General features: G+C 45.6%; 1 protein-coding gene across 1 annotated transcript in view; it reads left to right on the forward strand.

The window, feature by feature from the left end:
• LOC130297294 (proton channel OTOP3-like) overlaps positions 1-26,640 on the forward strand; it is a 58,530-nt gene that overhangs the window by 17,492 nt on the left and 14,398 nt on the right. The window lies entirely within an intron of this gene.

A 26,640-nucleotide genomic window follows, 5' to 3' on the forward strand; every position in this document is an offset into this window, starting at 1 on the left:
GTGACATATTCTATTTCATGTTAGTGGTAAATTTTTGTCGATACGTGCATCATTTCTTGGTGAAAAATTCCAAAATTTGATGAAAAAATGTAAAATGTATTTCTCTAAGCTCTCTGCTTGTAAGGAAAACAGACATTCCAAATAAATGATATATTGATTCACAAATACAATATGTCTACTTTATATTTTCATCATAAAGTTGACATGTTTTTACTTTTGGAAAACTTCAGAGGGCTTCAAAGTTCAGCAGCAATTTTTCAATTTTTCACAAAATTTTCAAAATCGGAATTTTTCAGGGATCAGTTCGGTTTTGAAGTGGATTTGAAGGGCCTTCATATTAGAAATACCCCATAATGACCCCATTATAAAAACTGCACCCTCAAAGTATTCAAAATGACATTCAGAAAGTTTGTTAACCCTTTAGGTGTTTCACAGGAATAGCAGCAAAGTGAAGGAGAAAATTCAAAATCTTCATTTTTTACACTCGCATGTTCTTGTAGACCCAGTTTTTGAATTTTTACAAGGGGAAAGGAGAAAAAGCCACCAAAATTTGTAACCCAATTTCTCTAAGGAAATACCTCATATGTGTATGTCAAGTGTTCGGTGGATGCAGTAGAGGGCACAGAAGGGAAGGAGCAACAATGGGATTTTGGAGAGTGAATTTTTCGGAAATGGTTTTTGAGGGGCATGTCACATTTAGGAAGCCCCTATGATGCCAGAACAGCAAAAGAAAACCCCACATGGCATATTATTTTGGAAACTACATCCCTCAAGGCACGTAACAAGGGGTCCAGTGAGCCTTAACCCCCCACAGGTGTTTGACGACTTTTCGTTAAAGTGGGACGTGAAAATGAAAAATTTGATTTTTAACACTGAAATGCTGGTGTTACCCCAAACTTTTCATTTTCATAAGGAGTAATAGGAGAAAATGCCCCACAAAATTTGTAACCCCATTTTTCTCGAGTAAGGAAATACCTCATATGTGTATGTAAAGTGCTCTGTGGGTCCACTAGAGGGCTCAGAAGGGAAGGAGCAACATTAGGCTTTTGGAGAGCGAATTTTGCTGAAATTGTTTTTTTGGGGCATGTTGCATTTGGGAAGCCCCCATGATGGCAGAACAGTAAAAAAAAAAAAAAAAAAAAAAAAAAAACACATAGCATACTTATTTTGAAAACTACACCCCTCAAAGAACTTAATAAGGGGTGCAGTGAGCATTTACACCCCACTGGCGTTTGACAGATCTTTGGAACAGTTGGCTGTGCAAATGAAAAATTACATTTTTCATTTTTACGGACGACTGTTTAAAAAATCTGTCAGACACCTGTGGGGAGTAAATGCTCACTGTACCCCTTGTTACATTCCATGAGGGGTGTAGTTTCCAAAATGGGGTCACATGTGGAGGGGGTCCACTGTTCTGGCACCATGGGGGCTTTGTAAACACACATAGCCTTCAATTCCAGCCTAATTCTCTCCCAAAAAGCCCAATGGTGCTCCTTCTCTTCTGAGCATTGTAATTCGCCCGCAGAGCACTTTACTTCCACAAATGGGGTATTTATATACTCAGAAGAAATGGGGTTACAAATTTGGGGGGGCTTTTTTTCCTATTACCCCTTGTGAAAATCAAAAATTTGGGGTAATGCCAGCATTTCAGGGGAAAATGTTTATTTTTTTATTTTCATGTCCAACTTTAGTGAAAATTTGTCAAAGACCTGTAGGGTGTTAAGGCTCACTATACCCCTTGTTACGTTCCATGAGGGGTGTAGTTTCCAAAATGGGGTCACATGTGGGTGTTTTCTTTTTTTTTTGCGTGTCAGAACCGCTGTAACGATCAGCCACCCCTGTGCAAATCATCAATTTAGGCCTCAAATGTACATGGCGCTCTCTCACTCCTGAGCCATGTAGTTCGTCCGCAGTGCATTTTACATACACATATGGGGTATTACTGTACTTAGAAGAAATTGTGTTACAAATTTTGGGGGTCATTTTCTCCTTTTACCTCTTGTGAAAATGAAAAGTGTGGGGCAACACCAGCATATTAGTGTAAAAATGTTAATTTTTTTTACACTAACATGCCGGTGTAGCCCCCAACGTTACCTTTTCATAAGGGGTAAAAGGAGAAAAATCCCCCCAAAATTTGTAGTGCAATTTCTCCCGAGTATGGAAATACCCCATATGTGGCCCTAAACTGTTGCCTTGAAATACGACAGGGTTCTGAAGTGAGAGGGCGCCATGCGCATTTGAGGCTTAAATAAGGAATTTGCAATAGTGACGGACCCAGTTACCTACAGTAAAACCCTACAGCAGTGTTTCCCAAACAGGGTGCCTCCAGCTGTTGCAAGATTCCCAGCCTGGGAGTTGTGGGAGTTGAGGTTTTGCAACAGCTGGAGGCTCCGTTTAGGAAACACTACCGTATGAGATGTTTTTCATTTTTATTTGGGGGGGGGGGGGACATGTAAGTGTATATGTAGTGTTTTACATTTTATTATTTGTTAGTGTAGTGTAGTGTTTTTAGGGTACATTCACACAGGCGGATGTTCACAGTAAGTTTTCAGCTGGGAGTTTTAGCTGCGGCAGAAGATTTGCCGCAGCTCAAACTTGTTGAAGGAAACCCACTATAAACCCGCCCGTGTGAATGTACCCTGTACATTCACATGGGGGGGATGCCCCAAACCTTCAGCTGTGGCAAAATGACAACTCCCAGAATGCACTGACAGACCGTACTTGCTGGGAGCTGTAGTTTTACAACAGCTGTAGGCACACTGGTCGGGAACCACTGAGTTAGAAAACAGACTCTAGCTCAGTGATTCCAACCAATGTGCCTCCAGCTGTTGCAAAACTACAACTCCCAGCATGTACGGTCTGTCAGTGCATTCTGGGAGTTGTAGTTTTGCAACACCTTGAGGCACAGGGGTTAGAATCACTGAGTTAGGAAACAGACTCTAGCTCAGTGTTTACCAATCAGTGTGCCTACAGCTGTTGCTAAACTACAATTCCCAGCATGGCCAGACAATCAGGGATGCTGGGCATGTAGTTCTGCAATATCTGGCCCTTCAGTCTGGGCATGCTAGGAGTTGTAGTTATGCAACAACTGGGGAAGAACAGTTTGGAGACCGCTAAGTAGTGGTCTCCAAACTGTAGTCCTCCAGATGTTGCAAAACTACAACTCCAAGCATGCCCAGACTTTCCAGCATGCCCAGCATCCCACGGCGATCCCGAACAGCCCCCACAGCTAACTGGCAACGTTTTACTTTCACTTTAGATGCGGCATTCAACTTTGAACGCCGTGTCTAAAGGGTTAATAGAGTGTGGCACCGCGATCAGTACCACGCACTATTAGCCACGAGTCCCGGACGTTGTTAGAGGCCGGTGTCAACTGGTGCCAGAAAGTTAAACAGATTTGTAAGTTACTTCTATTAAAAAATCTTAATCCTTCCAGTACTACTCAGCTGCTGTTTACTACAGAGAAAGTTATTTTCTTTTTTAATTTCATTTCTGTCTGTCCACAGTGCTCTCTGCTGACCCCTCTGTCCATGTCAGGAACTGTGCAGAGCAGGAGGAAATCCTCATTGCAAATCTATCCTGCTCTCAGGGCAAGATTAAGGCTGCCTGGAAGACGGAGCACTTCTTTATGATGTCCCCCCCCCCCCCCCTCTTCCCTTCCACTGAGACTTGTTGCGGGCCTGTCAAGTAGGGAACAGACTGAGACCAAAAATAGGCCTGGGCATATTAGACTATGTCTTTTTTTTTTTTTTTGGGTGTCACAGGAGTCCGGCCCCGTTAAAATAAAATGGGCTGCATGGTCTAAAGTCACTTCAGTTCAAGTCACTCTTTCCAGCTGTTGCAAAGCTACAACACCCATTATGTCTGGAGAGCTACAGGCACTATTGGAGTTGTAGTTTTGTATCAGCTCATATTGGGGTACAGTTTCATCCATTAGTACTGCAAAACTTGAAGTGACGAGAGATCTAATGGAACAGTGAGGAGAATACACAAACATAAAATGACTCACAGGAGACGTCTTCTCTGTTGTCTTTCCTTTTCTTCTTCATCTGGTCCAGACGCCAGGTCTTCTTCCAGCTCCATCTTCCTCTGTAAAGTTCGATGCCTGGACATCATTGGTTCCTCACTCTGCCAGCCGATCCTCATCCTCTGTATAAAGACAACAATCATTATAACCCTTTGAGAGACTGTGCTTCAGGGCTCAAGTCCTGCAGGAACGCGTGGGATCTAAGTTCTTGCACTTTTTCCACAGCAGGAACACAGTTCCCATTAGCAGGAGTTCTGCAGGACCAGCCCTTCAGTGGAAATCTTGGGTGAGTTCCTGCACTTTTTTTTCCAGAACTTGACCCTTGCTGTGCTTCCTAAATATAATACTGCCAAACCCTGTGTACCCTGTATTTTATACTGCCAAACATCATGCCCTCTAAAAATAATACTACCACACACTGTCTTCCATGGTGTGCACAGAGCAGCAGCATCCCATTGCAAACAAGCAAAATTCTGCTGGTGGAAGTTCGTAGTGTGGACGAGTCCTAATTCCCCCAGACCCCTCTGCCCTCCAAGCCCTCCTCCAGACTCCTGCTCCCAGAGACCCCTAAGGCTAGGTTTCTCCCTATTTTTTTTTACCTGCAAAAGCACAGAAAAACTGCTACTGCTTTTTCCTGTGTTGTGGTAATTTTTTTGGAATTTTTTTCTTGTGCTTTTGCCTTCTCTGCAAACTTAGCCTTAGTCCTCCCCTGGTCCTTAAGTCCCCCCTTCAACACTCCTGGTCCTTCTCCACTATTCCACTTTTCTTCGGTCCGGGGTCACGATCTACTGCTATGGCCTATAGACCATAGCAGTAGGTCCCGGGACCGGAGAAGCGGTGGTCGGAACACCAAAGATGACGTGCTGCCAGCTGGTGCTGGTGACTTACCATGCTACAACAACAATCCCTCATAAATCCCTCCACCGTAAAACTTAACTTTTATTTTTTTATAAACATATAAAATCATGTGCACGTAGGTTAAAAGCACATCCACTGTCAAAGCACTAATTTACTTATCTCCACCCCTGTCACTATGTATATGCTGGATTAATCCTTTTATTAAATCCAGCATTAAAGGGGTATTCCAGGAAAAAACTTTTTATATATATATCAACTGGCTCCAGAAAGTTAAACAGATTTGTAAATTATTTCTATTAAAAAATCTTAATTCTTGCAGTACTAGTGAGCTTCTGAATTTAAGGTTGTTCTTTTCTGTCTAAGTCCTCTATGATGACACCTGTCTCGGGAAACGCCCAGTTTAGAAGAGGTTTGCTATGGGGATTTGCTTCTAAACTGGGCGGTTCCCGAGACACGTGTCAGAGAGGACTTAGACATAAAAGAACAACTTTAACTTCAGAAGCTCATAAGTACTGAAAGGATTAAGATATTTTAATAGAAGTAATTTACAAATCTGTTTAACTTTCTGAAGCCAGTTGATATATAAACATTTTTTTTTTCCTGGATAACCCCTTTAAACACTTTATTAACCAGTCCTTATGGGGTTTGGGATATTAGTGCTGAAATGGCACTAACTTGTGGTATTTGCCAATGAGCAAGTGTATACTACACCCTGCTCTTATGGTGCCTAAAGACAGTGGTGCGGCTTAAAATATAAGTGTACTGCTACATCCTACATGTTTTGCCACTGGAGCGTGGCTTTCTCAAGGATGTCAGTAGCAGACTGAGAGTCCATGCGCCACACACGGCTCTTAAGACCTCTGTTCATGACATCACAACGATCGCAGGTCGCATCAGTATGATGTCATACCATTGATACTCTGTTACTCATATACCTATTGGTCTCAGCCAATCAGCTGTAGCGTCCTACCTGTCGATGTTTAGAAGTTGCCACGGAGACCCGGATCCAGGCTCTGATCCCGGACCCCGCTCGCAGACGCGCATTCACGCAGTACAACAGCACTGCGCCTGAGCATCCACGGCCAGGTGTTAGTCTCAAAATGAACAGGTTTAATAGTGGTTTATGTGACCACAATTTGTCAACAGTATTAAGTCTGACAGTTAGGATATTACCTGATGTATTTTAGTTGTCAATTAAACTTATATTAAACCATATTTAACATGGCCATAATCTTGTGTCATTTTTATATCTGTATATTATAGGAAGATTACCTCATAACTCAAAACCCTTATTGTGAACCACAACATGTAGTATCTAACTGGTCAGAAGTTGACATATATTCATTAGAGGTCTCAGGCCGGGTGACACATGCTCTCATCCCTCTGTGCACTAACTCCAATAAATCAAATTAAAATATATACACAAATTATAGGTTTAATATCATATCCATTCATAGATACCTCATATAAAAGATGTGAAGGTAAAACCTTCATTTAGTCCCGTTGGGGCCAGGCACCGGAGCCTAAAAATCCATTTGGACTCCTCTTTGAGGAGGATCTTATCCAAGCTCACTCCTCTTGGGCCTAGCTTGATCTGCCTTAGTCCGAAAAATTGTAGACTCTTAGGATTTCCATCATGTTTCAGCCATGTATGTCGGGTCAGAGGTGTATCAGCATGAGTTACATGCTTTGATACCCTCCTTCTAAGCTCCTGTATGGCTTTGCCTATGTATAGCATAGGACATGGGCACAGGGCCCCATAGATCACTCCTTGACTCCGGCAATTCACATAATCAAATTTATTGACTTTACCATCTGCTGGATTGGTAAACTCTTTTCGTCTGGCGATGTAGCCACAAAAGCTACATTTGCCACATGGGCACGTGCCCATGATCGGTTTTTCAAGCCATGTCTTCTTGATTTCTGGTGTGAAGAGGCTATGGACCGCAAAAATATCGTCCATATACCTGAATGTACCTGAATGTACCGATGAACCGGGCTAAAGGATTCCTATCCGGAAAAACAAAAATCATATCCGCCAAAAATAAATTAGCAAACTGTCAGGAACCGGACTGGTATGCGGGTAGTGGATCCTCTGTGTCAGTGAGGCGATGACGTGGGCCGTACCAGGGGACCGGTTCTAAGAAGTTACCGGTTTTCACCAGAGCCCGCCGCCTTGCTGCAGCGGTAACTCCCAGGTCGTATCCCCTGACAGCTGAGACAGGCATGGTACACAAGAATAAGGCGAAGGCAAGGTCAGACGTGGCAAAAGGTCAAGGCAGGCGCCAATGGTTCGTAGTCAGGAGCAACGGCAAAGGGTCTGGATACACAGGCTAGGGATACACGCAAAACACTTTCTCAGGTCACTAGGGCAACAAGATCCGGCAAGGACAGGAAGGGGAAGTGGGTTTATATGTGTAGGGAGTCATTGGAACTGATTGGACCAGGCACCAATTAATGGTGCACTGACCCTTTAAATCTGAGAGACCGGGCGCACCCGGGACTGAGCAGGAGGACGGGGCACGTGAATGGAATGGGATGCGACCCACGGGCAGGCACGTCCCGCAGCGCGGATCGCATCCCCGCCGGGGGACACAGAGCAGAACTCCCGGTCAGCGAGTCTGACCAGGGTGCTGCAAGCAAGATCAGAATGCTGCGAGCGCTCCGGGGGAGGAGCGGGACCCGGAGCGCTTGGCGTTACACAAACCCGTGGCTTGTACGTTTGCTATTTATTTTTGGCAGTTTAAAAAAAATAAATAAATTTCCGGATAGGAATCCTTTTGCTCGGTTCATTGGTACATTCATCAGGTATATGGATGATATTTTTGTGGTCTGGAGGGGCAGTGAGTCCCAATTTAGTCAGTTCGCAGAGTATCTAAACAAAAATTTTGGAATGCACTTCATTTATGTGCTTGGCGGCCGGGAGATGGAATTTCTGAATGGAAAAGTGGAAATCGAAAACTATACAATAAAACCTTCTAATTTAAGAAAATCTACAGCTACTAATTCGCTACTCCACTTCCAGAGCTTCCATCCCCTGCATGTCAAAAAGGCCATCCCCTATGGTCAGGTCATTCATATAAAACGAAAAAATAGTGATGACAACACCTTTGAATGGCAGGGCAAAGAACTGTCAGGCCGATTAAAGGAACGAGGCTACCCAGTTGATGTGATCCAGAAAGCTTACGAAAAAGCTAAAACCCTGAAACGGGAAGATTTGTTGAAGGAGAAGAGAAAAAGAAAAACTGACAAACGGTTTGTCTTCTCCTTCAAACATACAAATGTGGAAACTATTATCCAAAATGCAATTTGTAAGCACTGGTGCATCATAGAAAATGACCCTGACTTAAAAGAAGTAGCGGCAAGAGTTTAGTTATCGGAAAAACTAAAGACTGGCTAGTCTTTTGGGTACTAACCAATATAAGGAAGAAAAGAAAAGTTCCTGGTTGGAAAGTGCTGTCCTACAGGGAAATTTCAAATGTAAACAATGTTCCCATTGTGTCTTCAATCTTGAAACAAAATTCCTAAGGCTTGGAGGAATAGAACATAGGGTTAGAAACTTTATAACCTGTAAGAGTAAGTACGTGGTTTACGCAATCCTATGTCCCTGTGGATGATTTTACATAGGTAAGACTATTCGCAGTCTTTACCATAGAATTCGTGAGCATTTCAACCCCTTAAGGACCCAGCCATTTTACACCTTAGGACCCGGACATTTTTTGCACATCTGACCACTGTCACTTTAAACATTAATAACTCTGGAATGCTTTTAGTTATCATTCTGAATCCGAGATTGTTTTTTCGTGACATATTCTACTTTAACTTAGTGGTAAAAAATTTTGGTAACTTGCATCCTTTCTTGGTGAAAAATCCCAAAATTTGATGAAAAATGTGAAAATTTTGCATTTTTCTAACGTTGAAGCTCTCTGCTTCAAAAATCCCCAAATTTGATGAAAAATTAGAAAATTTAGCATTTTTCTAACTTTGAAGCTCTCTGCTTGTAATGAAAATGGATATTCCAAATATTATTTTATTTTATTCACATATACAATATGTCTACTTTATATTTGCATCATAAAATTGACGAGTTTTTACTTTTGGAAGACATCAGAGGGCTTCAAAGATCAGCAGCAATTTTCCAATTTTTCACAAAATTTCCAAAATCACAATTTTTCAGGGACCAGTTCAGGTTTGAAGTGGATTTGAAGGATCTTCATCCTAGAAATACCCCACAAATGACCCCATTATAAAAACTGCACCCCCCAAAATATTCAAAATGACATTCAGTCAGCATTTTAACCCTTTAGGTGTTTCACAGGAATAGCAGCAAAGTGAAGGAGAAAATTCACAATTTCCATTTTTTACACTCGCATGTTCTTGTAGACCCAATTTTTGAATTTTTACAAGGGGTAAAAGGAGAAAATGTATACTTATATTTGTAGCCCAATTTCTCTCGAGTAAGCACATACCTCAATAGTCTATGTAAAGTGTTCGGGGGGCGCAGTAGAGGGCTCAGAAGGGAAGGAGCGACAAGGGGATTTTGGAGCGTACGTTTTTCTGAAATGGTTTTTGGGGGGCATGTTGCATTTAGGAAGCCCCTATGGCATGGCATACCATTTTAGGAAACTAGACCCCTTGAGGAACGTAACAAGGAATAAAGTGAGCCTTAATACCCCACAGGTGTTTCACGACTTTTGCATATGTAAAAAAAAAAATTTAAAAAATTTCAATAAAATGTGTGTTTCCCCCCAAATTTCACATTTTTGCAAGGGTTAATAGCAGAAAATACCCCCCAAAATTTGTAACCCCATCTCTTCTGAGTATGGCGGTACCCCATAAGTTGACATGAAGTGCACTATGGGCGAACTACAATGCTCAGAAGAGAAGGAGTCATATTTGGCTTTTTGAGAGCAAATTTAGCTCGGGGGCATGTCGCATTTAGGAAGCCCCTATGGTGCCAGGACAGCAAAAAATACCCGCATGCCATACCATTTTGGAAACTAGACCCCTTGAGGAATGTAACAAGGAATAAAGTGAGCCTTAATACCCCACAGGGGTTTCACGACTTTTGCATACGTAAAAAAAAAAAAATTTCACTAAAATGTGTGTTTCCCCCCCAAATTTTACATTTTTACAACGGTTAATAGCAGAAAATACCCTGCAAAATTTGTAACCCCATCTCTTCCGAGTATGGAGGTACCCCATAAGTTGACCTGAAGCACACTACGGGCGAACTACAATGCTCAGAAGAGAAGGAGTCATATTTGGCTTTTTGAGAGCAAATTTTGCTCAGGGGGCTTGTCGCATTTAGGAAGCCCCAATGGTTCCAGAACAGCAATATAACCCCCACATGGCATACCATTTTGGAAACTAGACCCCTTGAGGAACGTAACAAGGGGTACAGTGAGCATTTACCCCCCACTGGTGTCTGTCAGATCTTTGGAACAGTGGGCTGTACAAAATTTTTAATTTGCGCAGCCCACTGTTCCAAAGATCTGTCAGACACCAGTGGGGTGTAAATTCTCACTGCACCCCTCATTACATTCAGTGAGGGGTGTAGTTTCCGAAATGGGGTCACATGTGGGTTTTTTTTTTGCGTTTGTCAAAACCGCTGTAACAATCAGCCACCCCTGTGCAAATCACCTCAAATGTACATGGTGGACTCTCCCTTCTGAGCCTTGTTGTGCGCCCCCAGAGCACTTTGCGCCCACATATGGGGTATCTCCGTAGTCGGGAGAAGTTGCATTACAAATTTTGGGGGGCTTTTTTCCCTTTTACCTCTTGTCAAAATGAAAAGTATAGGGCAACACCAGCGTGTTAGTGTAAAAAATTTAATTTGTAAGGCAATTTCTCCCGAGTACGGCGATACCCCATATGTGACCCTAAACTGTTGCCTTGAAATACGACAGGGCTCCGAAGTGAGAGCGCCATGCGCATTTGAGGCCTGAATTAGGGATTTGCATTGGGGTGGACATAGGGGTATTCTACGCCAGTGATTCCCAAACAGGGTGCCTCCAGCTGTTGCAAAACTCCCAGCATGCTTGGACAGTCAACGGCTATCCGGCAATACTGGGAGTTGTTGTTTTGCAACAGCTGGAGGCTCCATTTTGAAAAAAGTGGCGTACCAGACGTTTTTCATTTTTATTGGGGAGGGGGGGCTGTGTAGGGGTATGTGTATATGTAGTGTTTTTTACTTTTTATTTTATTTTGTGTTAGTGTAGTGTAGTGTTTTTAGGGTACAGTCACACGGGCAGGGGGGGGTTACAGCGATTTTCCCGCTGCGAGTTTGAGCTGCCGCGCAAAATTTGCTGCATCGCAAACTTGCAGCCTGATGCTCACTGTAAGCCCCCTGCCCATGTGAATGTACCCTGTACATTCACAAGGGGGGGACCTCCAGCTGTTGCAAAACTACAACTCCCAGCATGCACAGTCTATCAGTGCATGCTGGTAGTTATAGTTTTGCAACAGCTGGAGGCACACGGGTTGGGAAACACTGAGTTAGGAAACAGACAATGTTTCCCAACCAGTGTGCCTCCTGTTGTTGCAAAACCACAACTCCCAAACATTCTCAGGCATGCTGGGAGTAGTAGTTCGGCAACATCTTTAGAGCCAGATGTTGCCAAACTACAACTCCCAGCATGCTTGGAGTTGTAGTTTGCAACATCTGGAGGACTACAGTTTGCAGACCACTAATACAGTGGTTCCCAATCTGTGCCCTTCCAGATGTTGCAAAACTACAACTCCCAGTATGCCAAAACTGTCCAGGCATGCTGGGTGTTGTAGTTCTGCAACATCTGAAGGGCCAGATGTTACAGAACTACAACTCTCAGCATGCCTGGACAGTAAGGGCATGCTGAGAATGTGTAGTTTTGCAACATCTGGAAGGGCACAGTGGTCTCCAAACTGTGGACCTCCAGATGTTGCAAAACTGCAACTACCAGCATGCCCAGATGCCAAGGGCTGTCTGGGCATGCTGGGAGTTGTAGTATATAGGGTCCCAATACAGCAATGCATGTCGCTTTACGGCGACGTGCATTGCTGTAAAGGGCCCGACCGCGGCTTAAGATCTACTCACCTGTCGCCGCCGCCGCCATCTTCCTCGCCGGGATCCGGGTCTTCAGGGACGAGGTAAGTACCGGGGCCGGTCCCCAGCACTCCCCCGTCCCCCGCCGTGTCCTCCGGTCTTCCGCCCGTCCTCTCCGGACTTCCAGGGGCCGGGCAGGATGGGAGGAAGTAACCTCCCCCCCCCCCCTCCTGCGATTGGTCGGTTAACTAACCGACAGATCGCAGGGAAGAGGAGGAGGTGGCAGGCTTGCCACCTCGCTCCTATACTCCAGCATGGTCCTGGCTGTCTGTGACAGCCGGGATCATGCGAAATTACCGGGCGGTCGGGTCCCAGAGACCCGATCAGCCCGGTATCGCCGCAGATCGCAAGGGCGATTTCCCTTGCGATTTGCGGCGATCGCCGACATGGGGGGCCTACATGGCCCCCCTCGGCGTTTGCTCTGGATCCCTGCTGAAGGATTTCAGCAGGGATCCGCTTCCGATCTCCGCCGGGTGAGCGGCGGAGACCAGGAAAAGACATGACGTATGCATACGTCCTGGGTTCTTAAGACCCAGGGTGTGATGACGTATGCATACGTCATGGGTCCTGAAGAGGTTAAGTCAGTCCGCATGGGAATAGGATCACCTCGTTTAATTGAACATGTGAAGAGTATTTAATGGGGGTTATCCTATGTTTTAAGATTCATGTAAAATGGGGGTGACAGAAATAAGTTACTACTCCAGCAGGAAGCGAAGTGGATCTTACGCACAAATGCAATGGGCCCCCCAGGTCTAAATGATAAAACTGACATGTCAGTCTTTCTCTAGTAATCTTCTAGTTTCAGCCCCTTTTCTATGATTAGATTAATATTTTTAGTTTTATTTATTGTATCCTCCCCTTCATTATCCTTCACTTGGTTTGTATTGCACCTTTGCCTTCAGACATGCTAGGGTTAAGTTGTTGCGTGCGGTCTTCCGGTTTCCTTCCCCTGATATGCATGGCCGCTGGACAGAGTGGCGTCCCTGGTTGCTAAGCGCCCCAGTTTTCCTCCTCGTGCGGAGGGCGGGGCGGCAGTCACATGAGTCGGATCACGTGATTTGGCGAGCGCGGCGACTTCCGGACCCACCACTCGGTTCCTGCCGTAGGTGCACAGGGAAGGAAGAAGAGCATGAATAACCCGGAACGGCAATCATCTATTCAGGTGAACATTAATTGGTTCTGTGTATTTATACAGCATTGTCCTGAAGGTTCATTTGAGAGCCATGAAAGCACCCGCTATGTGTAACCACCACTATGCTCAAATAAAGCAGTGAAGAAAACAGATCGGTGAGTGCAGCCTGTTCTTTCTTTAACTTTCTGGCACCAGTTGATTTAAAATATTTTTTTTCCACTGGAGTACCCCTTTAAGTTACAGTATTTATTTAGTTCTATATGGGGAAGAAATAGAAACTCAAAATCTAAAACTGCACATCTGAAAATATATGGCCAAAGTAACATAACTGCTTCCAGACTTGGATCCTTACCCCCTTTTCTGACCAGACACATTTTGTTTTAAGTATATGTAGATTTCAAAGCTATATGGTTTATTCTTGTTAAAGTAGAATTTAAATCATGTTTGTGCCAATTAATACATCTTTATTTTTATATATATATATATATATATATATATATATATATATATATATATACACACACATATATATATAACTCAAAGGGGGACATGTATCAATGACTTTAGCCCTGTTTTGTGTTTAAATAGTAAGATGCTCTAAATCATAGATTCTATTTTTCAAAGAGTGGAGGTATGAGGAGATTACTATATTTTCCTGCAATTTATGAAACTCATTGCACTTGATTGATAAATTTAGCGCTTCTTCGCATAATTTAGAATTCGGCAAAAGGGGTAAACTGCTTGTACCATACACAAATAATGATACATGTCCCCCAATGTGTGTTTGTGTGTGTGTGTGTGTGTGTGTGTGTGTGTGTATGTTCCAGCATCACGTCCAAACGGCTAATTACTTATATGTCCACTTAAAATAGAGGATAGTTAATTTAACCCTTAACTACCCCCATTTGTGAGGGTCGGTCCCATGCAAATCAATGGAAATGAATGTTCCCACATAACTTCCGTACGGCTGGAGATATTTCAATAAAACCTGGTACACATATTACTTATATGTCAAATAAAAAGATATGATAGTTAAATTAACCCTTACCTTCACCCTTACATTAAAGATGGGTTTTTGCTTCGCGTCCCATGCAAGTATATGGGACTTCCAGTACCTTACTCCACAATCTCCACTCTGCATCTCCCAGTGAATGCGTCAATCCGGTTTGCAAGCCACACCCCATCTCACAAAGACATGCCCACATTTTAAGCCCCATCCCTTTTATTGTCTTCCCTTTTTGTGCATCGGTCTGGCTTGCAAATCATGCCGAGTCCCACAAAGCCACATCCCTTTCTATTTTCAGCTTACAATATCTTCATCACCTTCATCACAAATCTCTCCCACCTGAGGACAGGATATGAGGACAGGATATGAGGTCGGGATATGAGGACGGAATATGAGGACGGGATATGAGGTTGAGGTAGTTGGTCGGGATATGAGGACGGTATATGAGCATGAGATATGAGGATGGGATAGGAGGTCGAGATATGAGGATGGGATATGAGGTCGGCATATGAGGTCGAGATCGGAGGATGGGATAGGAGGTCAGGATATGAGGACGGGATATGAAGACGGGATATGAAGATGGGAGATGAGGTTGATATAGGAGGACAGAATATGAGGACAGGATAGGAGGTCAAGATAGGAGGTCGGGATAAGAGGTCAAGATATGTGGATGGGATATGAGGTCGGGATATGAGGTCGAGATAGGAGGACCGGATAGAAGCTCAGGATATGAGGACAGGATATGAGGTCGAGATAGGAGTTTGGGATAGGAGGACGGGATAGGAGATCAAGATATGAGGATGGGATAGGAGGTCCGTCTATGAGGTAGAGATAGGAGGACGGAATAGGAGGTCAGGATATGAGGACAGGATATGAGGTCGGGATAGGAGGCCGAGTTATGAGGTCTGGATATGAGGACGGGATATGAGGACAGGATATGAGGTCGAGATAGAAGGACGGGATAGGAGTTTTGGATATAAGGACAGGATATGAGGTCAAGATAGGAGGTCGAGATAGGAGGTTGGGATAGGAGGATGGGATAGGAGGTCAGTCTATGAGGTCAAGATATGATGACAGGATATGAGGACAGCATATGAGGTTGAGGAGGATGGGATATGACAACAATATATGAGGATGGGATATTAAGTCAAAAGCATCCTCTTTTGTTGATTTTCCTCCCCAACAAGGATTAGTAAAGAAAAACCGGGCCAGGGGGGCGTGGCTTGACGCGCTGGCGACCGCACGCACTTAGAGATAGCACTTTAGCCCTGCTAAAAGGAGGATTATCCCTGGCATGGGAAACCGCCACAAAAAGCACAGCGGGAGCTCGCCAGACACCAGCCACCCGACTCGGCAGATCACTGCCTTCTATAAAAGCCTGCCGGCGCCTGTGAGTTCCCCGCCGCCCGTCCCCACGGCTCGAGCCGCTGGCTCACCCTCTGCTGCCGGAGTGAGCGCTTCACTCGCCCAGGATCTGCGACCCCACTGCGGTTCCTCCGGGGGTCCCTGCTGAAGTCTCCTGGACCGAGTTCCCGCCGCTGCAGTTGCTTCAGACAGCGGCGCTGGCAGTCCCGGCTACCCATGTGACCGTCAGGCCTGCATCCGGGTCGCAGACAGCTACATCCATGGAGGTACCAAACAGCCCTGCTGTGCAGAATATGGTGAGTCCGCTCTTCCCCATCTCCCCACCTTTGAGCTGTGGGTAAGCCACAACTCCGGCTGCCGAAATGGACATTGTATTAACCCCCTCCTCCACCTTGGAGGAGGGACAACCCCTTGCAGCAAACGCCACACCACCAATGTCACTTAACAAGAAGGGGACTGCTGCCACACAGAAATCTTGTACCACTCCTGCTCCATATGGTCCTCCTCTATTGGGCCCAGATGCAGCTAACCCCCCCATATTCTCAACATATGGACTCAGATGCCTCGCCCTGTGATGATGACTTCACGGACAATAGTGATGTCCCAGAATACTGGGGTGATAGCCCTCCTGCTAAACAGAAATTATTCCGCACGCCCTCCAAGTCTCGCCCGCGGGCAGCATACAGTGGTGCTTACTCTTCCTCTGATGACTCGCAGGACCCTGCCGGCACTAAGAGGTCGCATCATGATACATCAGGTGGTCCACCGGTACCTCCCTCACAACCCTCTGCTGCTCAACTCACTAATAGAAAGACAGCGCCTGCATTGCCTAGTCCTGAGGCTGCTGCCAACACATTGAAAAATCATCCAGAACGGCAGGCGTTGTTAGCTCTGATCCCGACCAAAATGGATATGCTCTCCATGGCCGAGGAAATGAAAAAATCTTTACGCCAAGATCTGGAACCTGTCAAGGCGGATGTTGCCCAATTATCAACCAGAATGACTGATCTAGAGACTTTTCGATCATCCATTTCGTCGGAAGTCCACCCCCTGCGGGATGCTACTACCTCTCTTCTTGCCCAGCATGCTCAAATGGTTGACCATATGGACGATATGGATAACAGAAACAGGCGAAATAACATACGCATTAAGGGACTGCCTGAATCTGTTACCCCCAAGAGATCCCTACTACCCTTCAAAAATTGTTCAATAATATACTCCAAAGACCCCCTGACACCCCCCTGGAGTTAGATCGAGCCCACCACACTCTAAAAGTGAAGTCCCCAGACCCGCTCAAACCGAGGGATGTCATATGCAGGGTCCATCATTATACTTTGAAGGAGGACATTATGAGAAAATCGCGTAACCTGAAGTCGATACAGTGCAAAGGGGCTGAAATTTTCCTGTTCCCTGATCTGTCGCTTCGCACCCTCCGCCTGCGGGCCACGCTGAAGCCCCTGCTCTCTATTCTCCAGAACGCAAAGATTGTATACCGCCGGGGTTACCCGTTCTCCCTAACAGCTCGACATGGTTCAACAGCGGCCACCCTTCGCAAGCCGGATGACCTCCCTGAATTCTTGGCAGCTTTCAAGTTACCTCCAGTGAACCTCCCGGAATGGGAAAGGCTGTTCTCCCCTGTTAAATTGCCAGCGAGTCACTCGGCTGAGATTCGCCAAGCCTTGAGGCATACCGGAAAAGAGAAGGACTTGGCACCTCTCCCCCAGAGGAGAGGCCGCACGACCTGAGGCTGAGACATCCTGCAAGTCATCTGGTTCTTCTTCCCCCGTGTGATGTTTCACATGGTCACTGTGCACTGCTTCTCCTGTTGACTGTTCTTGGGGGCTGACTTTCCGTTTAGTGTCGCCCCAGACGTAGTATATTGCTCCTTACAAGTTATTCTTACACTCTAGTCATTGTATTTCATTACCAGTTATACTTCGCTACGTTTCCCATGCCACGTAGGTGTCCTTAGCTCTCAAACCCTCCTTGGTTCCCTCTGTTATGAGGGGAAATTCCTCTAGTACATAGTGGGCCACCTGCCGTACTCTTGTTGTCCCGCTACAGTTCATTTTAGTTCCCCCACGAGTGGGCGGCTAGCGCCTCTTCCCCGCTACCCACTAGTTGAGTGTCCAGGCCGGTCCTGGTTGCACCTTACCTTAGCCCTTATGGCTTCCACACATAGTCCCTTTGTATCCGTTCTCTTACAGCTGCTTTTTCAGCTCCTACTTTTCACCTGCTTTCACCTCTCTTCACCTCTCTTCCTTCCTAGATGGCGTAATCCTCTAACTGTGCGGCCTCGATGGATGGCGGTGTGGGCGGACTCCTGGGGGGTTGGTAAGCTTTTTCTTCATCCCTCACGCACACATGGCAGCTGACATTAATGTCACTACACTGAATGTCAAATGGTTCAACAGGCCCGAGAAGTGTGTGCAAATTCTGAACTCCCAACATAAGCAACGCACACATATACTTGCCCTACAGGAGACACACTTCAAAACAGATCACCTCCACACCCTTATCACCAGATATTACTCGACCTGGCTGCACAGCACGAACCCTGATGCGCGCACTAAAGGCGTCTCCCTAGCTTTCCATAAATCCCTCCCATTAAAAATTCTGGACTCTGTCTCTGATCCTCATGCCAGATATCTATTTGCTAACTGTGACCGCTCTGGTCATAAGCTTACCATCGCCTCCATATACGCACCTAATCGTCATCAAACCACATTCCTCCTAAATACCCTGGAGGCTCTCGCCTCCTTTGCGACGGGTCAAATTTTACTCTGCGGAGACCTTAACCTCCCTCTATTCCCCACACTAGACACCTCTTCTGGCCGCTCCCTCCTCCCCAACAGCAGACTGAGGCTCATTCGTTCTAAACTTCATGAATTACAACTCGCCGATACATGGCGCTCCCTACACCCAAATGGCAGAGACTATACCTTCTTTTCCCATCCTCGCAACTCATATTCCCGTATTGATTACATCTTCTGCCCCCATAATCTTCTCTCATCGATCATCCACGCGTCCATTGGATCTATAACCATCTCAGACCATGCTTCCGTGAGGCTTACCTTTACGCTCCCCTCTTTCGCCAAACCCCACGCCACCTGGAGGCTTAATGAGAGTCTCCTTCTGGACTCCCTCTGTGCCCAGGAACTGAAAGAATCGATTGCCAATTTCCTCACGGACCACGACTCAGATGCTTCCTCTCCACTTATTAAATGGGAAGCATTGAAATGCATGCTCCGCGGGGTGTTGGTGAAACATGGGGCGAGGCTGAAGAGGGAGGCGTCATTTAAACTGTCCTCCCTTCAAACGGAACTACATGCCCTAGAATCCCAACACAAGCAATCTCAACTGGAACACACCCTCCGTGACATTATACGAGTCCGTCAGGAAATCCTAACCATCCTGAACGTGAAACACAGATATTCTAAATAGTGTTGATCGGCATAGGCCATATTCGAATTCGCGAATATTCGCAAATATATGGACGAATATTTGCCATATATTCGCGAATATTCGCATATTCGTAATACTCTCATTTTATTTTCGTGTATGCGAAAATTTGCGTATGCGAAAATTGGCATATGCAAAAATTAGCATATATATAAATTAGCATAGGCGAAAATTCGTAATTACGAATATATAGTGCTATATTCGCGAATATTCGCGAATATGCGATATTCGCGAATAAAATTCGCTTTGCGAATATTCGCGAGCAACACTAATTATAAACAGATTGGGGGAAAGTCCTTTTATGAATGGGGGAATAAGCCTGGTAAAATATTAGCCAGGGCTCTCAGACAAAAGAGAGCCTCCCTTTTTGTCTCTGGTATCAGAGATTCGTCAGGATCCCTCACCCATCTTACCTCGAACATTCTTGACGTCTTTCGCTCCTATTACGCTAAGCTATACAGCCTCCCATCATCCTCTCCTTCAAACCAGTCCTCTCTTTATTCCTATATTAACACGACGGCGCTGCCGTCACTGCCGCCGGATGCCATATCGGCTCTGGAAGCACCGTTCTCACCTGAGGAATTGAGCTCCACAATCACATCTCTCCTGGCGGGCAAAAGCCCAGGACCGGATGGCTACACAGACAAATTTTATAAATTCCTTGGGTCAGAACTGTCTTCACCCCTTCTCTCTGCCTTCAACACTATCTCTGACTCCACCGCTCTTCCTCAATCCTTCCTGCGGGCCTTTATTACAGTGATCCCCAAGGGAGATAAAGACCCATCCCTATGCCAAAACTGCCGCCCCATATAACTGTTGAACACAGACACGAAGCTCTTTGCAAAACTGATCTCGAACAGATTGGCCCCATACATGGAGGCCCTAGTCCACAACGATCAAGTTGGCTTCATACGGGGCAGAGAAGCAAGGGATAACACCTTCTCAATTATACACCAGGCACGCAGGACTAAGACACCCTTATGCCTGCTCTCTTTAGACGCCGAGAAAGCCTTTGATCGTATGGACTGGGGCTTAATGAGGGCAACCCTCTCTCAGATAAGCTTGGGATTGCAGATGCTCGCTCGCATTATGGCCCTTTACTCGGACCCGCAAGCCCAGGTCAGAGTTAATGGTCACACCCTTTCCACACTTGTAATGGTACTAGGCAGGGGTGTCCCTTATCGCCCCTCTTGTTCGTGCTCTGCATGGAACATTTACTCATAGCGATTCGTGATAATGTGGACATCAGGGGCTTTCCCGCTGCCTCTCACCATCATAAATGTTCGGCCTTTGCGGACGATCTACTGTTATTCCTCTCCTCCCCGCACACTTCCCTGCCTGCCCTACTTGCGACCATACGCACCTTTGCTCTTCACTCGAACTACAAATTAAACTCCTCTAAAAGCGAAGCGCTTAACGTTTCCCTCTCCCCAGAAATCGTCCGACAATTGCAAGCCAACTACCCCTTCAAGTGGTGGCCCACTTCTCTCACCTATCTTGGGATCCAAGTACCTAAAGACCCCAAGGACGCCTTTCAACTCAATTTCCCTCCCCTTTTGCATCTTATTAAAACAGACTTGGCTGGATGGGAGCAGAAAGATTTCTCCTGGCTTGGGAGGATTAATATAATAAAAATGAATGTGCTGCCGAGACTCCTCTACCTCTTCTCCTGCACGCCGATATGCCCCCCCCAGGTCGTTCTTCGGAGGGATTGCTTCGTTCCTCTCTAGCTTTGTCTGGGCCCGCAAACACCCGAGAATATCCCGACGCGTCCTGACTGGACGTAAAGAACACAGGGGTCTGGGTTTGCCGGATTGTCTGTATTATTTTCTAGCAGCTGTCCTGACAAGAGTTCTCGAATGCAGCACTGGCCAGACCACAAAGCAATGGGTTGCCCTGGAAAGACATGTCTCTCCACTTGACCCCAAATCTGTACTCTGGCTGCCCATGCGAACGGTCCCGGCTGGCCTGGCCCCCATGGTTCCCCCAGTAACTCTCTCCATTGTGAATGTTAAACGCCTACTCCCGGTCGGTAATATTCGATTCTCTCCTAATGGACCTCTTGCCCCAGTTTTCAATAACCAGTACTTCCCGCCTGCCCTGTCCTCCTCCTCCTTCCTGGGTCACCATAGATCTGAAGGCATTTCATTCTCCGCCTTCCTAGATGCCACGGGCTTGAAACCACTACGCGACATTGTTGCTCTGCCAACTCTCACACCGACTCATCACTTCCAATACATGCAACTTAAACATTTTTTTAACTCTTGCTCCGCTTCGCTTCTGTTGACCCGCTCTCCCTCCCCATTCGAGAAACTCTGCTGCTCTCCTACCGGCGAGACTCCCCCGGTGAGACAAATATATGCTCTTATACTAGGAGCTCATCATAATGAGCCCCTGCCCTACCTGAAAGGTTGGGAAAAATAGATTAGTAGTTCATTCTCAGATGGGGACTGGAATGCAGCACTTCAACACTGGCATAAAACGTCCATCTTGTGCAAAGCTCTTGAAATGAACTACAAAGTGTTATTGAGGTGGTACAGAGTGCCAGATGTGTTGTCCCGCATTTACCCAAATGTGGAGGACTCCTGTTGGCGATGTGGCGGCACGATGTCGCATATCTGGGTATAAGGCCCTTTTGGAATAGTGTCATTGACGTGATACATAAACTGACTACAATATGCCTTACACTGACCCCGGCCCCTCTGCTCCTCTCCATCTTACCCCCATTGGTCCCGAAATGGAACGCCCGTCTAATTAGATTCATGCTTCTAGCAGCCAAGTCGGTAATACCGCACTTATGGAAAACCACCTCACCCCCTCCTTCTCCTCATGGGCTCAAGAACTTTCACATATCCACTGCATGGAGGAACTTATGGCTGACTCCAAACGTCAATTTGTGAAACACTGTTTGATCTGGGAGCCTCGAACCACCTTTGTTTCCTCGCCTGAATTCAGATCTCTAGACCTCTCACCGCAAAATACTCATTAACCCACTCATTTGCTTCTCGGGCGTGTTAACCGCCATGTGTCATTTTCGATATCCTTCCCCCTGAGGGGCCCGCCGGCGCCTGCCATCCTGAGAGGTATGTCCAGTGTTATTCCATCTACTCTTCTTCTACTCCCCTACTTACTCCATTTGCTAGTACTCTCTTTCTTCCTTCTCCTCTCCCTCTCCTCTCCTCTTTCTGTGCTTTTTCTCCTATGCTAGTCTGCACACCGTAACATGGAAAGTGCATTCCCTAATTCCTCCATATTTGTGTGATTGTTTTACGTAGATCGCCTGAATTGGTTTTCATGTTTATTCCCCTCTGCTGGGAGGCTTCTTTGTCGCTCTCACACTGTAAGCCCTATGACAACCACCGAGACCTGATATGTATGCTCTTACTGCATTATTTTGCCTTCCTGGCTGTGTATTGAAATATGCCTCTCCATCCTTTTTTCTATGTTAGGCTGGGTTCACACTACGGTTTGTAACTACGGTTCCCGTATACGGCTGGGGGGAGGGGTGGGCGGGGCTTAATCGCAGCGCCCGCACTCAGCCGTATTCGGGAACCGTAGTTAATGTATGTATATGAGCTGACCGGAGTGAATCGCAGCCTCCGGTTGGCTGCTTTTTCGGCCATATGCGGTTTCCCGACCGCAGGCAAAAACGTGGTCGACCTCATAGACATACATTAACTACGGTTCCCGAATACGGCTGAGTGCAGGCGCCGCAATTAAGCCCCGCCCACCCCTCCTCCCAGCTGTATACGGGAACCGTAGTTACAAACCGTAGTGTGAACCCAGCCTTACCTCTTGACATGAAGTTGTATGTTTACCATTGTTTGGTAAATCTTTAATAAAAATTTATTATGGGGGGAAAAAAAAATATATGTTTTTTTTGTTTTAAGTCCCATGCAAGTATATGGGACTTCCAGTACCTTACTCCACAAGCTCCGCTCTGCATCTCCTGGTGAATGTTTCGGTCTGGCTTGCAAGCCACACCCCATCTCACAAAGATGGGATGGGATATGGGGACTGGATATTGGGGCAGGCTATGAGGTCGGGATATGAGTTCGAGACAGGAGGTCAGGATATGAGGATGGGATATGAGGATGGGATATGAGATCGAGATATGAGGTCGGGATATGAGGTCGGGATATGAGGTCGAGATATGAGGACGGAATATGAGGACGGAATATGAGATCAGGATAGGAGGTCGGGATATGAGGATGGGATAAGAGGACAGGATATGAGGTCGAGATAGGAGGACGGGATAGGAAGTCTGGATATGAGGACAGGATATGAGAATGGGATATGAGGACAGCATATTAGGTCGAGACAGGAGGTCAAGATATGAGACTAAGATAGGAGGTCAGGATATGAGGTCGAGATATGATGGGATATGAGGATGGGATATGAGGTCAGGATAGGAGGATGGGATAGGAGGTCAGGATATGAGGACGTGATATGAGTTTGAGATAGGAGGTCAGGATATGAGGACGGGATATGAGGTCGAAATATGAGGACAGGATAGGTGGTCAGGATATGAGGTTGAGATTTGATGGAATATGAGGACTGGATATGAGGTTGGGATATGAGGACGGGATATGAGGATGGGATATGAGGTCGACATATGAGGACGGAATATGAGATCAGGATAGGAGGTCAGGATATGAGGATGGGATAAGAAGACAGGATATGAGGTCGAAATAGGAGGGCGGGATAGGAGGTCTGGATATGAGGACAGGATATGAGAATGGGATGTGAGGACAGCATATGAGGTCGAGACAGGACGTCAAGATATGAGAATAAGATAGGAGGTTAGGATATGAGGTCGAGATATGATGGGATATGAGGATGGATATGAGTAATGATGAGCGAACTTACAGTAAATTCGATTTGTCACGAACTTCTCGGCTCGGCAGTTGATGACTTATCCTGCATAAATTAGTTCAGCTTTCCGGTGCTCCGGTGGGCTGGAAAAGGTGGATATAGTCCTAGGAAAGAGTCTCCTAGGACTGTATCCATCTTTTCCAGCCCACGGGAGCACCTGAAAGCTGAACTCATTTATGCAGGATAAGTCATCAACTGCCGAGCCGAGAAGTTCATGACGAATCGAATTTACTGTAAATTCGCTCATCTCTAGATATGAGGTCAGGATAGGAGGATGGGATAGGAGGTCGGGATATGAGGACGTGATATGAGTTCGAGATAGGAGGTCGGGATACGAGGACGGGATATGAGGTCGAGATATGAGGACAGGATAGGTGGTCAGGATATGAGGTTGAGATTTGATGGGATATTAGAACTGGATAGGAGGTTGGGATATGATGACGGGATATGAGGTCGAGATATGAGGACAGGATAGGTGGTCAGGATATGAGGTTGAGATTTGATGGGATATGAGGACTGGATAGGAGGTTGGGATATGAGGACAGGATATGAGGTTGAGATATGAGGACGGGATATGGGGACAGGATATGACAAAAGTATATGAGGACAGGATATGAAGTCAAAAGCTTCATCCTTTGTTGATTTTCCTCCCCAACAAGGATTAGGAAGGAAAAACGGGGCAACCCCGGGTACTCAGCTAGTATACATTTCACACTATACTATACTTATACTTTTTATTGCTGGAATTTTCCCTGTAACTGGGGCTGAAATAGTAGCTTCAGTTACAGCAGGAATACAGCCCCCTAATGCTATGTTCAGACGCCAGAATTTCTGTGCAGAATGCTGCACGGAGATTGCGCAGCAGCAGAGTCCCATTATTTTCAATTTGATTATGCTGCGTTGTGCACACGGCAAAATTTCTGCACCAGATTTTTCTGCCACGGAAATTCCGATTTCCGTTTCAGCAGAAAGAAAGAACCTGCTCACTCTTTTTGTGGACTCTGCATGGAATGCATTGTAGTCTATGAGATGACACATTCCCGAGCGGTCCTAGCACCGGCATATTGTGCCGGCGTCCGCAGTCTGTGTAATGTCAGCAGGGAGATTTTCTATGCTGACCTTCCGTGGTGTAAACATAGCCTTAGACTAAGCAACTCTTGCAGACACCCTGCAGATATGATGGATTCCTGCTGAGCTGTAAACACAGGGCTCATTGAGTTCTGTGTATACAGCCATCAGGAAGGGAAAAAAATAAACTGTCCATGCTTTTGTCTGATGACCTCAGCTGTCGCTAGCTGACGGATCTTTTCTTTAGCAGTGGCACAATCTCTCTGCAGTCTCAGAACACTGCACAGACTTTCTATAACATCCGCACAGGGTTAATTGTCAACCTCCAGATATTTTAAGTCTATGGGCAGTTGGCAACTGGTTAAAGGGGTTTTCCATTAGTTTAAAAAATTCTCATACAGGCTGGGACTGGGGTAAAAAAAAATACTTTACTCACAACTCAGTATACCGCCATGGCTCCAGTGTCTGCTACTAGAAGTGCTGCAATGACATCATTGTGCATGTGAAGCTACAGCCAATCGCTGGCCTTAGCTGTCACCTACTGTACATGGAGGATGAGGAAGATGAGGCCAATAATCGGCTGCAGTCATTAAAGGGTACTCAAAGTAAAAAAAAAAGTGTATACAAATTATATTATAAAAAAATCTCAATCCTTTACAGTACTTATCAGCTGCTGTATGCCCTGTAGTAAGTTGTGTAGTTTTTCCAATCAGACAAAGTTGGGACCAGGAGAGTTTGCTCCCGCTCTGGACAGTTCCTGACACAGACAGAGGTGGCAGTAGAGAGCTCCATGCCTGATTGGAAAAACTACACAACTTTCTCCAGGCATACAGCAGCTGATAAGTACTAGAAGGCTTAAATAGTACCTGTCATTAGTAATAAAAATGTATATGTTATAGATTTGTCTATTGAAATTACCTTACTAATATACATCTTAATAAAATTATGCAACTTTATGTGTTAAATTAACCCCTATAAGTTTGACCACAAGGAGTCCTCCTTCTTGTCCTGCCTACAGTCCTTCTTGCAGATTGTTTCCTGCAGCAGCCTGGCAGAAACAAAAGTTAGGAAATGCAGGTGGGGCCTAAGCTCAGCACAGTGTATAGAGTATGTAAAACTGAATATTTCAGCTCCCTTTTGTAGCTGCTGAGCAGAGATTACACATGATAGCGTTCAGTGCCGATAGAGTTCTCACACTGAACTGCTCTTGGTTGTGTGTAGCAGAGTGAGGGAGGAAGTTCTTCCCTGCAGGGCTTTAGATGATGTCATGCCTGCTGAGGAACAGCCCTTCCCAGTCTATGGAGCTCACTAAGACTAAGAAGAAGATACCAAGGTAGAAAACTAAAAAAAAAAAAAAATAGAAATAAAGGCAGATGATGGTTTATCAGGGTGGGGGGGGGGAGTGAACTGGGAGGATTAAAAAATTTATCAAGCTCATTAAAGGTACTCTTTAAGATTTTTGAATATAACTAATTTACAAATTTGTATAACATACTGGCACCAGTTGATTTGAACAATTTTTTTTCTCCAGAATGCTCCTTTAAATACATATGTACTTGAAGTAATCACTGAGGTTATTACCCAGACTGATATTGCCCTATGTAAAAGGGTCAGGGATAGGCCGACTAATAAGCAAATGCCCCCTCATCAGCTGATCGGGTCACCTGTCAAAAAAATCATTGGCCACCTGCTACACATCTCTCCATTTAAAAGGGAATGTGTTGCCAACAAAGTGATTGCAATAAAGTACCGCAAAACTATCC

Source organism: Hyla sarda, chromosome 13 (genome assembly GCF_029499605.1).
Source record: "Hyla sarda isolate aHylSar1 chromosome 13, aHylSar1.hap1, whole genome shotgun sequence".
Taxonomy (NCBI): Eukaryota; Metazoa; Chordata; class Amphibia; order Anura; family Hylidae; genus Hyla; species Hyla sarda.